Below are 13925 nucleotides of genomic sequence, written 5' to 3'. Positions count from 1 at the left end.
TGTATGTATTTTTAAAAAATTGTTAAATTAATACACTGAATTCAAACTTGACTTAAGCTATGTGTGTCCTAGTTTTTAATAATTTAAAGTGTAATCAAAGTTTGTGTAGAATATCACAGTATCACTTTTTAAAGATATTTACCACTGTCTCAATGTTTTCATCCTTTCTTAAACTTTTACCTCTTCGTTTTCTGTTACATTTGTCATTTGGTACCTTGGAGGGTAATTAATAAAAGTAGCTCTCTGTCATGAGTCATGCTCAGATTTTATGTAATAATCATTTGTTTAGAACTTGTAGTACGTTTTCCCACATAAACAGTATCGTGGAAGTAGATTTGCTCTCAAACTGGCCAGCTCATGATGTATAGTATTGATAATAGTGGAGGACTTAAATTCATTTGCAGTGTTTCTTTGGACAGATACATCCCTCTCTTGTAATCTTGTAAGGATTTTTTTGCTTTCCCCCTCACTTTTTAAGCAAATGCGATGGAGACCTCTCTTCTTAGCTTCTGCAAATGGCTCCTGTGGCCATGGCACCTCTGGTAATATGAATACTACATTGGAAGTTTTGTTCTGGGTTATGTGGAAGCTGGGGAGAAGAGCTCTATAAATATGAACAAACCTGAGCTTCCTGTTTGGACACTTCGTGGTCTTGACCTAGGTGTTTGGCTGACTCTTCTACTAAAAACTAACCAACATGCCCTCCATTTTCACTGTTCTCTCACTCAGCCAGTGCATCTTGTCTTCCTGGCTCACTTCCAGTAGGGATTCGGTCTCACTTCTTCTGCTTTCCCAAAAGCAATTTCACAGCCCATGTGGTGGTTTCTACGGGTGTGAATATATGTGTATGTGCTTTCCTTATTCATTCCTTCTTTCCTTCCAGTTGCTAGGAAGATGAGAAATGAAAACTCTTTCTATGGTCCACCTCCCTTTACCAATCACCCCCACCCCATCCTGGCTATCTTCTCTTTTCTTAGTAGACCATGTTCCAGCAGTCATATAAGCCACATAGATTATAGGTCTTTGAATGTTAAAAAAGCTGTTTCATAAGGGTACTCTGACACTACCCCAGACATTTTATCACTGATGTTGGGTGTTAGGACTTAAGGAGCAAAGGGCAACAAAGGACATTTCAGAATTTAGGAGAAAAAATGAATTTAGAAGCTCTGGATGCAAATAATAATCATGGTGCCTGTATCTGAGGAGAGAGAGGAAAAGGGATGCAGAATTAGCCATATGTTTTACTTGTTTTACTCTCCCACAAACCTCTTTCTCTTTCTGAGTTCCTTGTATTTGAAGCCAGGCAGGATGGAAGAAGGGGGGAAGGAAGGCAAAATTGGGGAAGAAGAAATCTCTTGAAGTAGAGGATCAAGAGGGAAGTTCTGCAGGGTCTTTTTTTTTTTTTTTTTTTTTTTTTTTAAATATTTATTTTCAAGAGAGGGAACATGAGTGGGGAGGGACACTGAGGGGGCAGACAGAGGATCTGAAGTGAGCTCTCCACTGACAGCAGTGAGCCTGACTGGGGGCTTGAACTCATGAACCATGAGATCATGACCTGAGCCGAAGTCAGACACTCAGCCGACTGAGCCACCCAGGCACCCTGGCAGGGTCTTAAGCCATCCTTTGAAACGGAAGTTGTTAACCTGTTTTATTTATGTTATACACACAAATATTTATGTTTCAAAGCAGGCCAATTAAATTGAAATATAGAGAGGGTAATTTTAAAACAATTTGTAATATGGTAATATATGCTTCTTTATTAACACGTAATAAAATCTAGAAGTGAGTTTAATAACTGGTAATTTTGAAGTGGTGATATGTAAATGATATTTCAAGATATCTGCAATGACTATAATATGATAGAAAATATCTGAATTCTATTGTTGATAAAAATGAGAAGTGCTGCTAATATAAGTGTGACTTATCTGTATTCATAATTGAAGGAAATGCCAAATTTCAGTTCGAGATCTGTGAAGATAGAGAATAATTTCTCTTACATCTAACTTAATGGATTTTCTGAATTCCATCCCAAGATCCCTGTATTCTCCCCCTGATTCCTTGGGGTACTATTTTCATGGAGGGGATAAAGCAAGTTAGTGGCCATCTTCATCTAAAAATTATAGTCCCTCTTTAATGAAATAAATTATACGTGTACATATAGAATGCAGGGGAAATCTTAGGAATGTGGGGGTTAGCAGGCACCAGTCAAGGTACTTTTATATACTGTATTTGATTTTAGATATTTTCTCTTATGGTTGGCATTTAACTTGTGCCTTTTTAGAAAGACATGTGAAATGATTGGCAAATTAAAGCACAGTGCAAAATAAGCTGTGAATGAAATCAGAAGTAAGTCAGCTTTATAAAAATAAAAGCAAAGGGAGCCTATTTTCTATACAGGGACAGGTTGTCTTTTTTTAAATGGACTTCAGCAACTTTACAGAACAAAGATAACTAAATGAACAGTAAATTGACCTAGGGACAAGTCATTTAATCTCCCTGCCTCTCAAGTTTCCTGTACACAAATTGATGGCAGTTAACTATTCTGTCTACCTCAGAGGGTTGTTGTCAGGACTAATGAATGAGGTAATTGAAAGTAAACGCTTTTAAAACTGCAAAGCACCTTACAAACATAAGATGGTATCATTATTAGTTTTGGTGTTGGTGATGAAAAGTAGCTCACAAAATTCAAAGAGTGAGTTGTGGCCAACACAAATTTATCTAGAAATAATTTTCTAGATGGGATGGGACTCTACATCTGGTCTAATGTCCTCATTTTGTACAGGAAAAAAACCCAAAAACCCTAATATTTATTTAGTGCCTATGAAGTGTCAGAAACAATACTGAGTCTTTTCATATATTACTTCCTTTAATATACAGAATAACTTTATAAAGGCAGGTATTACAATCCCCCGAAACCTTTGTGAGCAAGTGAGAAAACAAAAACAAAAAACAGCTTGACCAACATCATAGCTAGTTAACCAGGCCCCATAATTTGAATCCACTTGTCTTTGACCTTTCTGCTGAACTGTCTGAGGTGGACACTCTGTGCCTGGAAATGTTATCTCTGCTGGGTTTTGCCCAGTGAGTCTCAGTGTCTTCTGGAAAACTGTGGTTGACCTCTTGTTCATGTTTTTCTATTCCCAAGTTTTTCATTGTGGGCTGCACACCTATCTGTTCTTCTCTCTTGGGAAAAATAAAATAACTCTGTCTTTTGGGGCCATTAAAGGTCTCCAATTTCCAAGTCTTATCTGGATCCCCAGTAATACCCAGTGACCCTTAAGTGGTCTGTAATCACCTCTGCAGAGGTTACCCACCAACCCTGTTCCTACTCTCTAGAAAAAAGTGAAACTGCCGACTCAAACCGAGATATAGTTTTATCCTGACTTCATTTCCATTAGAGAGCTAGTGCATGCGAGTGGAGGAGGGGCAGAGAGAGAAGGAGAAAGAACTGTAAGCAGCTCCAAGCTCAGCACGGAACCCCACTCAGGGCTCAATCTCATGACCGAGTGATCATGACCTGAGCTGAATTCAAGAGTCAGACCCTTAACTGACCCCTTTTCTCCCTGTTTTAAAGAGGTGACTATTAATATTTTCTTCCAAGAGAAACTCTTCTTCCAGCTCTGCTGAAACTGAGGATATGAGTACCCCATTTCTTTCTTGTTCAACCCTAGTTTCCTTTCAATTCATAGAGTAAATCTTGGGTCAGAAAAATCTTATTTTTGGATAGGAATGTTTGTTTTTTTTTTTTAATTTTTTTTTCAACGTTTTTTATTTATTTTTGGGACAGAGAGAGACAGAGCATGAACGGGGGAGGGGCAGAGAGAGAGGGAGACACAGAATCGGAAACAGGCTCCAGGCTCCGAGCCATCAGCCCAGAGCCCGACGCGGGGCTCGAACTCACGGACCGCGAGATCGTGACCTGGCTGAAGTCGGACGCTTAACCGACTGCGCCACCCAGGCGCCCCGGATAGGAATGTTTTATGTTAGCATCCTAGACATCATTTTTATAGATCTTTGGACAGTGTTTCGTTCACCCACATCCTTAATCAGCTTTAAATTGGTAGTGATAGAATCTTTGACATTCAGAGATGAGGTCTGAAGTATACAGTATAGAAAAGAGTTCAAACTAGAAACCCGTAATACCTGTTTTGCCTGTGCTGTAACCAAGACTGGGCAGGCAGTCTTCTCTGCAGAAGGCACTTTGGGGAACTTCCTACACCTAGCGGCTTGTAATATCTTTTATCCTCTAAAACTTCTGTATGTTTTGGTCAAACTATTCAAACACACAAATCACTTAAGGGGATGTACTTACATCATAGTTATACGGTGAGCCATTTTAAAGAGGATTCACAGAAGGGAAAGTAATTAGTATTGCCCCAAGTACCATTATTTAACTATGTTTAATTTTGTAAAATATATAGAAGTGTAGAAAATTTAATAATTTTTCACTAGCAAAGATTTGTTGAAGGTTAACTTTGGAGGCACTGTGATAGAGTCCTAGAATCTTATAACATTGGTACGTGCATGTGCTAGAGAAGTTTCCAGACTAGGAAATTAGATTTAACTAAGAAACCTTATTTCATCCTGAATAAGTGGTTAACCAGGATGATCTAGGGTAAATCCAAACATGGCTGCCCCATTATTCACCAAAATAGCAGAGATTGTTCCATGCCCTGGATGCCACAGGTTTACTGTCTTTTGCATTGTTCCTCCTACCTCTTCCTTACTTCCTTTAAAAAGGAATGGAATATTGGCAATTACATTTAATGTCCCCATTATAATTATTTGTACATTTTACTTTCACAAATGGCCCATTTAATGTTAAAATGTGATTCAAATATTTTCATTTTAACACTCAACTTCTTTGCATTGTATTGACACCAGTTAAATTAATATTTAGCCAGGACAAAAGGATTCCTCCTCAGTTATTTAGCAGAAACCACTTAGGGGGCCCTGCTGCGTTGCAAGGCAGAGGCTTCTTCATCATCTTGAAGCAAGGGGGCTGCATTAGCTTTTCATAGGGAGAAGTGGTCATAGAGGTTCCACAGGCATCTGGGGATTCAGAGTTTATTGTGCATGGACACAGATGTCCACATCCCAAGTCTCAGCATCTTACTCCTTCCGCCAAATAAAATAAATTTAAAGTAAATAAAAGAATTCCTTTCTCCCCTTTCAGAAGTAATATTCTGAAATTACAGTACCCAGTGTTTTCAACTTAGTGTTGTGATACTTGTTAGCACAATCATTTTTTCAGTTGTGAGTTTGATTTTAGAAGTAGTTATGAGATGTGAAACTACTGTGTGCTTATCAGACAGAAGATCTGTAATACCTGCTATTTAGAAACCTAGTTTTTATTAAGATGATCTACCTCTTTAAAGTCTACTTATGTCTAAGCTAAGCACTTAAAGACCATGGAACTCAGTAGATGACAAAGCTAGTTTTAGAACAAGATATTTTACGATTAAGAAGACAGACTCTGGAATCAGAAAGACTGGGATTTCAATTCCAGCTTTAACGAGATTAGCTGTGTCTTTGGGCAAGTCATTTAACCTCTTGGAATCTGTTCCCTCAACCGTCAATGGGGATAATAACATTTATAGGATTGTTCTAAGGGCTAGTTAGCATAAAGTGTGTGTTATAGTACAAAGTAAGTACTCAGTAAGTGGTAGCTTTTTTGTTGCCGTTCCTTTTAAGTTGAATCAGTAAAAGATGGGCACTTTTAACAGAATTTATTGTGAAGGTATTAGCAGTTAGGCCTCTTAAAATATATACTTAAACTCTTTCATGTGTTTTATGACATGAGATTTTATAAATCTGCTTAACCTAATTAAACTAAAATAGTTATTTAACAGATACTTATATAAGGCATACCATGTTCCAGGTATTTTTACTTTTATAAATACTAATTCACTTAATCCTTGTAATCACGAAGTAGATACGATTGTTTTTGACATTATACAGAAGGAAGCTGAGGCACAAAGAGAATGGTGATTGCCTAAAGGTCCCATAGATGATAAGTGGTAGCATTGGGATCTGGCTTCAGAATCCTTATTCTCGATGCAACACTATGCAGTCTCTCCTATGTTCCTTTTTCTAAAATAAATTGTGTGTGGGCTCAAAAAAAAAAAAAAAAGTAACCATTCTTTTCAAATGCTAAAACATGAAAAAAAAAGTTCAAAATTAGATCAGGGTTGAAGAGAGTTTAACCTAAATTTAACACTTGACTTAATTTTATCTAGCTTACTCCTTGTGTTATTGACCTCATTGAAACCTATTGCAGTTACACAAATACTTCGTGGTACTAAATGTCTCGTACCTAACATTTTATATCCAAATGGCAAAAGATAACAGTGTTACATCATTATCTCTGCTTTTGCCTCTCTTTTTCACTTGAGGGTCTGGCTGTCTTTTCCGGGGTAGGATCCTTTGTACTCCACTTGCACGCATCACTGAGTATCACCCCTAAAATGGTGTGCCACATCCCAAACTCGTCCTATTTTACCTCAGCTGACTAGTGGCTGTGAACCAGGAGCTTGACTTTCTTTGCCTATACAAAGGCTGTCAGCTGTCCAGGAGACAGACATTCCAGATCATAATTTCTGTAGCCTCTGCAATTTAAGTATCAAGTTTCCACATTTGTAACTATTATTAATGTAGATAATGATAAACTGAACTTTAAAAAACAACCTGTGTATTTCACTTTTTCTTTGCTTCTTTTTGAAGATAGTAGTGACCATAGCAATGTAAATTTGGTTTTTTTTTTCTTTTTTCTGATTTTGTGAACCATTTGACCTTTGATTTGTCATTCTTTGTGACTCTTGTCTGTTAATGTGTGGTCCGCCTTATATTGTTTTTAAATGGAATTAACAGATTATTATATGTCATTGACTTAAAAAAAATTTTTTTTTACATGTATTTATTTTTGAGAGAGAGAGAGAGAGAGACAGAGCACAAGTGGGGGAGGGGCAGAGAGAGAAGGAGACACAGAATCCAAAGCAGACTCCAGGCTCTGAGCTGTCAGCACATAGCCCAGTGCGGGGCTCGAACTCATAAACCGTGAGATCATGACCTGAGCCAAAGTCGGACGCCTGACTGAGCCACCCAGGCGCCCCATGAGTCATTGACTTTCAAAGTTCTCTTCTATATATTATCTTTCCACTACCAAAAAATAAAAAGTAAAAGTTGCTAGCATATATTTAACCTCCAGCAGATAATACCCACTCGCTGTATTCATTAATAAAACGATACTATTCACACACCCAAGCCCCACCTTTCCCACCTCATTGCTTACCCAATTGTTACATCTGTTTAGGATTGTTTCCCATTTTGCAATCCATACTTTGCATATAGATCAGTGATGAAAACATTCTTTAGGGTAGCCTTGGAACAGTAATTTGATCTCAGATTCTTCTGGGAACCAAGGAGAGCTAAAAAGAATGTGTCTTTCAAAAGGAGTGGACTGAATGTAGCTTACAAATACTTACAAAATGTGTAAAAGTGGCAACAGATGCAGTACCTTATTTGACTTAGGGAACTATGCGGGAAGAAGTTTTGCTTTTGGCGTTGGCTTCATCTTACAAGAAGACTCTCCAAGTCTTCTAAGGCCTCTATTTCCTTTTTGCTTTGGAAACATGGCTACTGGGCAGATTCTGTCTTGGTGCTGAGATAATTTTTTTGTGGTTCTTAGTTTGCTGAAAGGTTTTGAAATCCTGTCTTTTCCCTGTTGGTTTGACTTGTGTTACTCCAGTTTTTTATTTCATTTCTTCCTTTCATTGTATTCATTCAGCCAACCAAAAGATGTTTATTCAGCCTGTCCTTTATCCAGTGTGTCCTTCACTGGGGTTACTGTGGTGAGCAGACACAGATGTCCACGTGGAATCTTCATGTCAGTGAAGGAGACTGTCCTTAAATCAGCTGTCACACAAATCACTGTAAACTACAACTGTGATAAGCTTAGTGAAGAGAGATGCACAGTGTCATAAGACTAGTCTGCGGGGGAGTAGACTGAACTGAGATCCATAGGATAAATGACAATTACCCAGGCGAAGAGGGAAAGGCAGGTCTTTGCAGGCAGAGGAAGTAGTTGCCAGAAAGCCCCATGGAGAGAGGAAGCATGGTGGGTTTGTGGCACTCAAGGAAGACCTGTGTATCTGGAGTGTGTAGACAGAGAAATCTGAAGGAAGCTGAGGCAGGAGAAGTAGGTTACAGGGTTATTCCAAGCAGGACTGTGAAAGCCATGTTAGGATGGCCTAAGATGTTTGTGTTTATCCTCAGAGCAGGATCTAAGATCACATTTCTGTTTTGAAAAACTCATCCTGTGAGAAGAGACTAGACAGGCCTGAATGGGTGTAGGAAAATCCAGTAAGCTATTACAAATGTCATTTTAATGAATTTTCAGTTATAAAATGTGCCCATATTTCACCATCTTTGTGCTTTGTATTTGGGATTTGCATAGTGGAAGCTTATCTCTCCATCGGCCTTGCAAAGGACCCTGAGTCTACTTGGAAGTACGTGAAAGTGAAGGGTGCTTGAGACCTCTAGCTCTGTGGCCACTTGGTCTCAGATAATCCACTGTCAGTTTCAGAGAATAAGCGAGGGTGTATCGAGGTGCAAGTGTCATCGTGCCTTCTGATGATTAATTGGTTTCTTTTTTTTTTCTTTTCTTTTTTCTGTTAGATAGTGAGACTCATAGTGGTTGGGGCGGTGGTGACAGGAGCAGCAGCAGTGGCACTGATGAGTAGCAAATGCATACGTGTCAGACACTGTTCTGAGTGTTCTGCATATGTACATCCATTTATTTCTCTTTCAGTTTCATGAGGTGTTGGAACTTTTATGTTCTCTGTTTAACGTTTATTTATTTTTGAGACAGAGAGAGACAGAGCATGAATGGGGGAGGGTCAGAGAGAGGGAGACACAGAATCCGAAACAGGCTCCAGGCTCTGAGCCGTCAGCACAGAGCCCGACGCAGGGCTCGAACTCACGGACCGCGAGATCATGACCTGAGCCGAAGTCCGCCGCTCAACCGACTGAGCCACCCAGGCGCCCCTTATGTTCTCTGTTTAGAGATGAGGATGAGGCCCAGAGAGATATACGAAATTGCAGATCCGGGTCAGAGGTCAGAAGTGGCAGGTTAGAGAAGTTAGAGCTCAAGTTCACGCTGCACAGTATGTCACGGAAACAGGACCCTCACCCAAGAACTCTGACTTCAGATCCCCTGCAGTGTTTCCAAGTAAATTACAGGCATCAGGAGAATAGTTTTCTTTAAAGGAAGGTCAGATTTCAAATGTCGGTAACAGTCATTTTACACGGTTGCAACTCTTTTCTTTTACTGTTTTCTAGACATTATATAAATCATTAAGAACACATTTTATATGTATAGTTTTGAAATCACGTTATTCCACTGTAGAGGTAAACTGTAGTTAAACTTCTTTAAGTTTATTTATTTATTTTGAGGGAGAGAGGTCATGAGTGGGGGAGGGGCAGAGAGAGGAGAGAGAGTGAGAATCCCAAGCAGGCTCTGTACCACCAGCGTGGAGTCTGATACAGGGCTCAAACGCACAAACCGTGGGATCATGACCTGAGCCAAAGTGGGATGTTTAACTGACTGAGCCACCCAGGCGCCCCTTAACTAAACTTCTTTAATTTTAGATAATAAAGTATTTTATGTAGAGAATAATTAAAAGTGTATAGTTCTAGAATGGCAACTGTAAGAAAATACAAAGTGTTGATGAGGGTATAGAGCAGTTGGAATTCTCATGTGCTGCTGGTGGGAGTGCAAATTGGTGCCCTCACTTTGGAATACTGTTTAGTATCTACTAAAGCTGAACACCTCATATCCTGACTCAGTCGTTCTCTCTTAGGTTAGTACCTGACAGTAATTTGAATATATGTTCACCAAAAGTCATATACAAGAATGTTCATGGAATAGCTGTGTAATAATAGCAAAAAACTATGGAATTACCCAAGTGCCCATCAGTAGTCGATACATAAGTTGTGACATGGGCACATAATGAAATACTGTATAGCAACAAGAATCGTTCACAGCTGCATGCAACATAACAGTAGGGTTAAATATCATAAAGATAAGTTTTGATGCATAGCTTCCCAGACTTCAAAAATATTTATATGTGAATATAAATTTCATTAAAACGTGAAACTGCTGATTTTCTACTCGGTTAGGGTAGGTAGGCTAAGCTACTGAATACAGGCCCAAGTGAAATGGCACAAACACAAGTGTTTATTTTTCTCTCACACACAGCAGTCTGGGGTTAGTGTTCCAGGTTGGGATCTGGGTGGGGGCCTCCTTACATTCTTGCAGGAACTCAGGCCAGGGTTGTGTCTGACATCTTCAACCTGTGGCTCCAAGGTTATACCCACGCTTATATTTCTGTTGCAGAGAAAGAACACAATCACAAGGCACATGAAAGTGTGCATGTGTTAGGAGTAAAGATAGGAGGTGGAAATATAGTCTACCTTTGTGCCCGGGAAAAATGTACTTTGATAGTGGGCCTTGTTATGCACATTATTTTTTGCTGTTTTGTAATCTGGGTTTTTTTTCCTCCCATTATTCTAGTACATGGTATCTTTTCATGTATCTTTTCATGTCAGTGAATATGGATGGATCTCTTTCTGTTTTCTAATGGCAGTACATTACTTGATGGAACAGATGGAATGAATTATAATTTAACATGCTAATGGTAGTTTTGTTTGTTTTAGGTTTTTTGGCTGTTAACAATGCAAAAGTGAATATACTTGATAAGAAAATTGTTTTTGTAAGGTAAATTATTAAAAATAGAATTCGATGGGTCAAAAAGCAAGCCTGTTTTTAAGGCTTATTATTTTTTTTAAGTTATTTATTTTGAGAGTGGGAGAGAGGGAGAGAGAGAGAATCCCAAGCAGGCTCCACACTGTCAGTGCAGAGCCTGACGTGGGGCTGGAACCCTTCAACTGCACAGTCATTACGTGAGCTGAAATCCAGAGTAGGGCACTCAACCAGCTAAGCCACCCAAGCACCCCTTTTAAAGTTTTGATACACATTCCTATACTGGTCTCCAGGTTAATTGCCTTCAGTGTCCATTTTTGCTTGGCATACTAATCATTTTCTTACTATTTTTGATTAAGTTTTTCATTTGTATTTTGACATTTTTTTAATTTTCAGAGACATTTTTGTTTTGTTGTAGTGAAACTGATCAGCCTTTTCCTTTTTTGATTTCTGCATTTGGTATCATACATGCAGTTAACCCTTAGATTATAAAAATAGCTGTATTATATGTTCATGTTTTTATTCTTCATATTTACATTTCTAGTCCATTGAGAAATGGTTTTGCATGTAGAACTTTTTTTTTTTTTTTTGTCAAATGTTGGTTAGTTGTCCCAACAGCATTAATTTTCTGTTGTTGTTTAGTATATAGGATTATGTGAATATATATAAAACTCTTACCAAGTGTTTTAAAATATCCTTAATAATTAGTGATTACAATGGAGCAAGGTAGAAAGTATTAGTTCTCTGGGCCATTTGAAGCAGAGAAAGCCACATTGCTTTAAACAAGGCAGCATCACTAAGCATTAGCAGTTATATCATGGAGAAGGTGAAGTAAGTCCTTTTTATTGGCTCAGAGGACGTGATAGGCTCTTATATTTGGAAAATCCTCTCCATATTCCTAGCTGGTGGCCAGTTATAGGTTTACCATCTAATTTCCATGAGGCTCCATTTGACTCTGTTTCCTGTGCTTTTTGTGCCTTCTCATACGCCTCACGGGGGAGGGGCAGTATACCTGCCCAGCTGAGTGCCCATTGAAGCTGAAATCGATTCTTTTTAGTGGGAATTAAGATTGAGATAACTTCAGGTACTGTTTTTCTTTTTTTAATTTTTTGTTAACGTTTATTTATTTTCGAGACAGAGAGAGACAGAGGATTAACGGGGGAGGGTCAGAGAAAGAGGGAGACACAGAATCTGAAACAGGCTCCAGGCTTTGAGCTGTCAGCACAGAGCCTGACGCAGGGCTTGAACTCACGGACCGCGAGATCATGACCGGAGTCGAAGTCGGACGCTTAACTGACTGAGCCACCCAGGAGCCCCAACTGTTTTGTTTTGTTTTGTTTTTTAAATGAACACTTTATATCATTTTAATTTATATAGCGTATGTGACTATTAAAGTTGCTATTGAAAATAACCAAAGTCCTTGAATCCTGGTAGACATTTTATTAATATAATTTTCTCTCTCAGTTTACAGAATATGCCTTGAGCAAGTCTGTATGTTTGCAGCAATTATAAGGCTTCTGAAAATAAAAAAAGAAAAGGGAAACCTTTCTTCCTTGCTTGATATACTTTGCTTAATCAGCAATCATGCTCAGGTTTTGTGAACAACAGAAAAAAAAGTTGGGTGTTGGACTGGTAATTCAAGGATCTGGTGGAACCACCTGTCTGACCTCCTAGGCTCACGGTGTTTGTTAAGATTCCTTTGGTTGCAAAGATAGAAATTAAGTCACACTTCATCAAAAGAAGTTATTTGCTAAAATTCGTTATTGAAAGAATTCTTGGGGAGCTTGCAATCTTGAAGGAATTGCAGCATGGCTAAATTTTGCACAGAGCAAGAATCTAGTGCCTTGAGCACTGGGAGCTTCTGAACCTTCCCTAGAGTGCTTTCATCAGGGTGACACAGCTGTGACCATATTGTCACTCAAGTGTCAAATTCCCAAGAGAGAGAATCTGATTTGTTTGATGGATGGGAGGATAGAGCCATCTGTAGTAGACTGAGCCATATTAATTTGCTAATTGGACGGTTTTTGCCTCAAGAAAAAGCAGTTTCTCATGCTTCAGCTTGATAAGCACAGACACATTTGGGGGGGCTCCTCTAAGTGTCAGGAGAATCATGAGATGGTGAGCCTCCCCAAGTAATGTCTACTACATGTTCCTTTGATCTTCTCAACTCCACAGAGCTTGATTTCCTCATTTTATTTTATTTTATTTTATTTTTACATTTTGTTGCAAACCCCCAGAAAAACTCTCATCCCTGGGTCAACTTCCCTATGGAGGGAAGCTAAGTACCGTTGGGGAAAATGACACAATTCTTGAAATGGCTCTTTTCTGTCTTTGGATGGCTGGAGATTTTCCTAGTTGTCAATCTGCTGTAAGCATCCATGGTAGCATGGGTTCTTTGTGGTCATTATTAATTCCGTATTTCACTGCAGGCTGTGTTACTGTTCTAGTGTAAAAGTAGCTACTGTACAGTTTTCATGGAGAGACTACTGCTTCATACTAGTTCTTTCTAGTTGAAAGTTTCAATTTGTCTCCACCCCACCCAACCACTGAAGGACTTCTTGATTACTTTGAACTACGGTGTCAATCCATTAAAGCTGTGTGTTTTGAATAGAGACAACCTTTAGATTGGTTTCAGGATATAAGCTGTTTTAGATGAACAGAAGGAACCATCTCCTGGCTGCCATTTTTCTTCATTATTCTCCTTGGCTGATGTAAGGTTTTTTGAGACTTAACTTTTCATTAAAATCGTGTATTTGGATTTTGTTGGTGGGGAAAAAAAAATATTCTCTTTTATGTGTAAATGGGCTATTCTAATACAAAATAAACTTCAGAGTTTGTACAGCCAAAGTGAGTTAGTTATACCTTATTTATGCCATAGATGAAACAAATCAATTGTGGCAAGTACATTTCTAGAAACCACAAGACTCTGAGTTGAAGGCAGTTTATTGCAGTGATTTACAGAGAAATAGCTGCAAAACAGTTCTTTTGGGTGGGAGAAATAAAAATTTGATACCAGTATCTTTTCTGTTATTTGAATATTAAATTTACCAAAAATTCTTCATCTCCCTATGCATTCTCCTTCCCCCATACACACACCTGCAAGCCCATACATATGGACACATTCTGATTTTCATAATGCTGTATTACAGGTAACATCAGTAAG

The 13925-nt window shown here is 38.6% G+C and overlaps 1 protein-coding gene across 16 annotated transcripts in view; it reads left to right on the top strand.

Annotated features, from left to right (window-relative positions):
• PLEKHA5 (pleckstrin homology domain containing A5) overlaps positions 1–13925 on the top strand; it is a 241741-nt gene that overhangs the window by 34394 nt on the left and 193422 nt on the right. The gene's annotated exons all lie outside the window — the stretch shown is intronic.

Source organism: Puma concolor, chromosome B4, assembly GCF_028749965.1.
Source record: "Puma concolor isolate L17-30 chromosome B4, mPumCon1.1.hap2, whole genome shotgun sequence".
NCBI lineage: Eukaryota > Metazoa > Chordata > Mammalia > Carnivora > Felidae > Puma > Puma concolor.
Note: the sequence above shows the minus strand (reverse complement) of the source record. Positions and strands in the feature narration are given on the sequence as shown.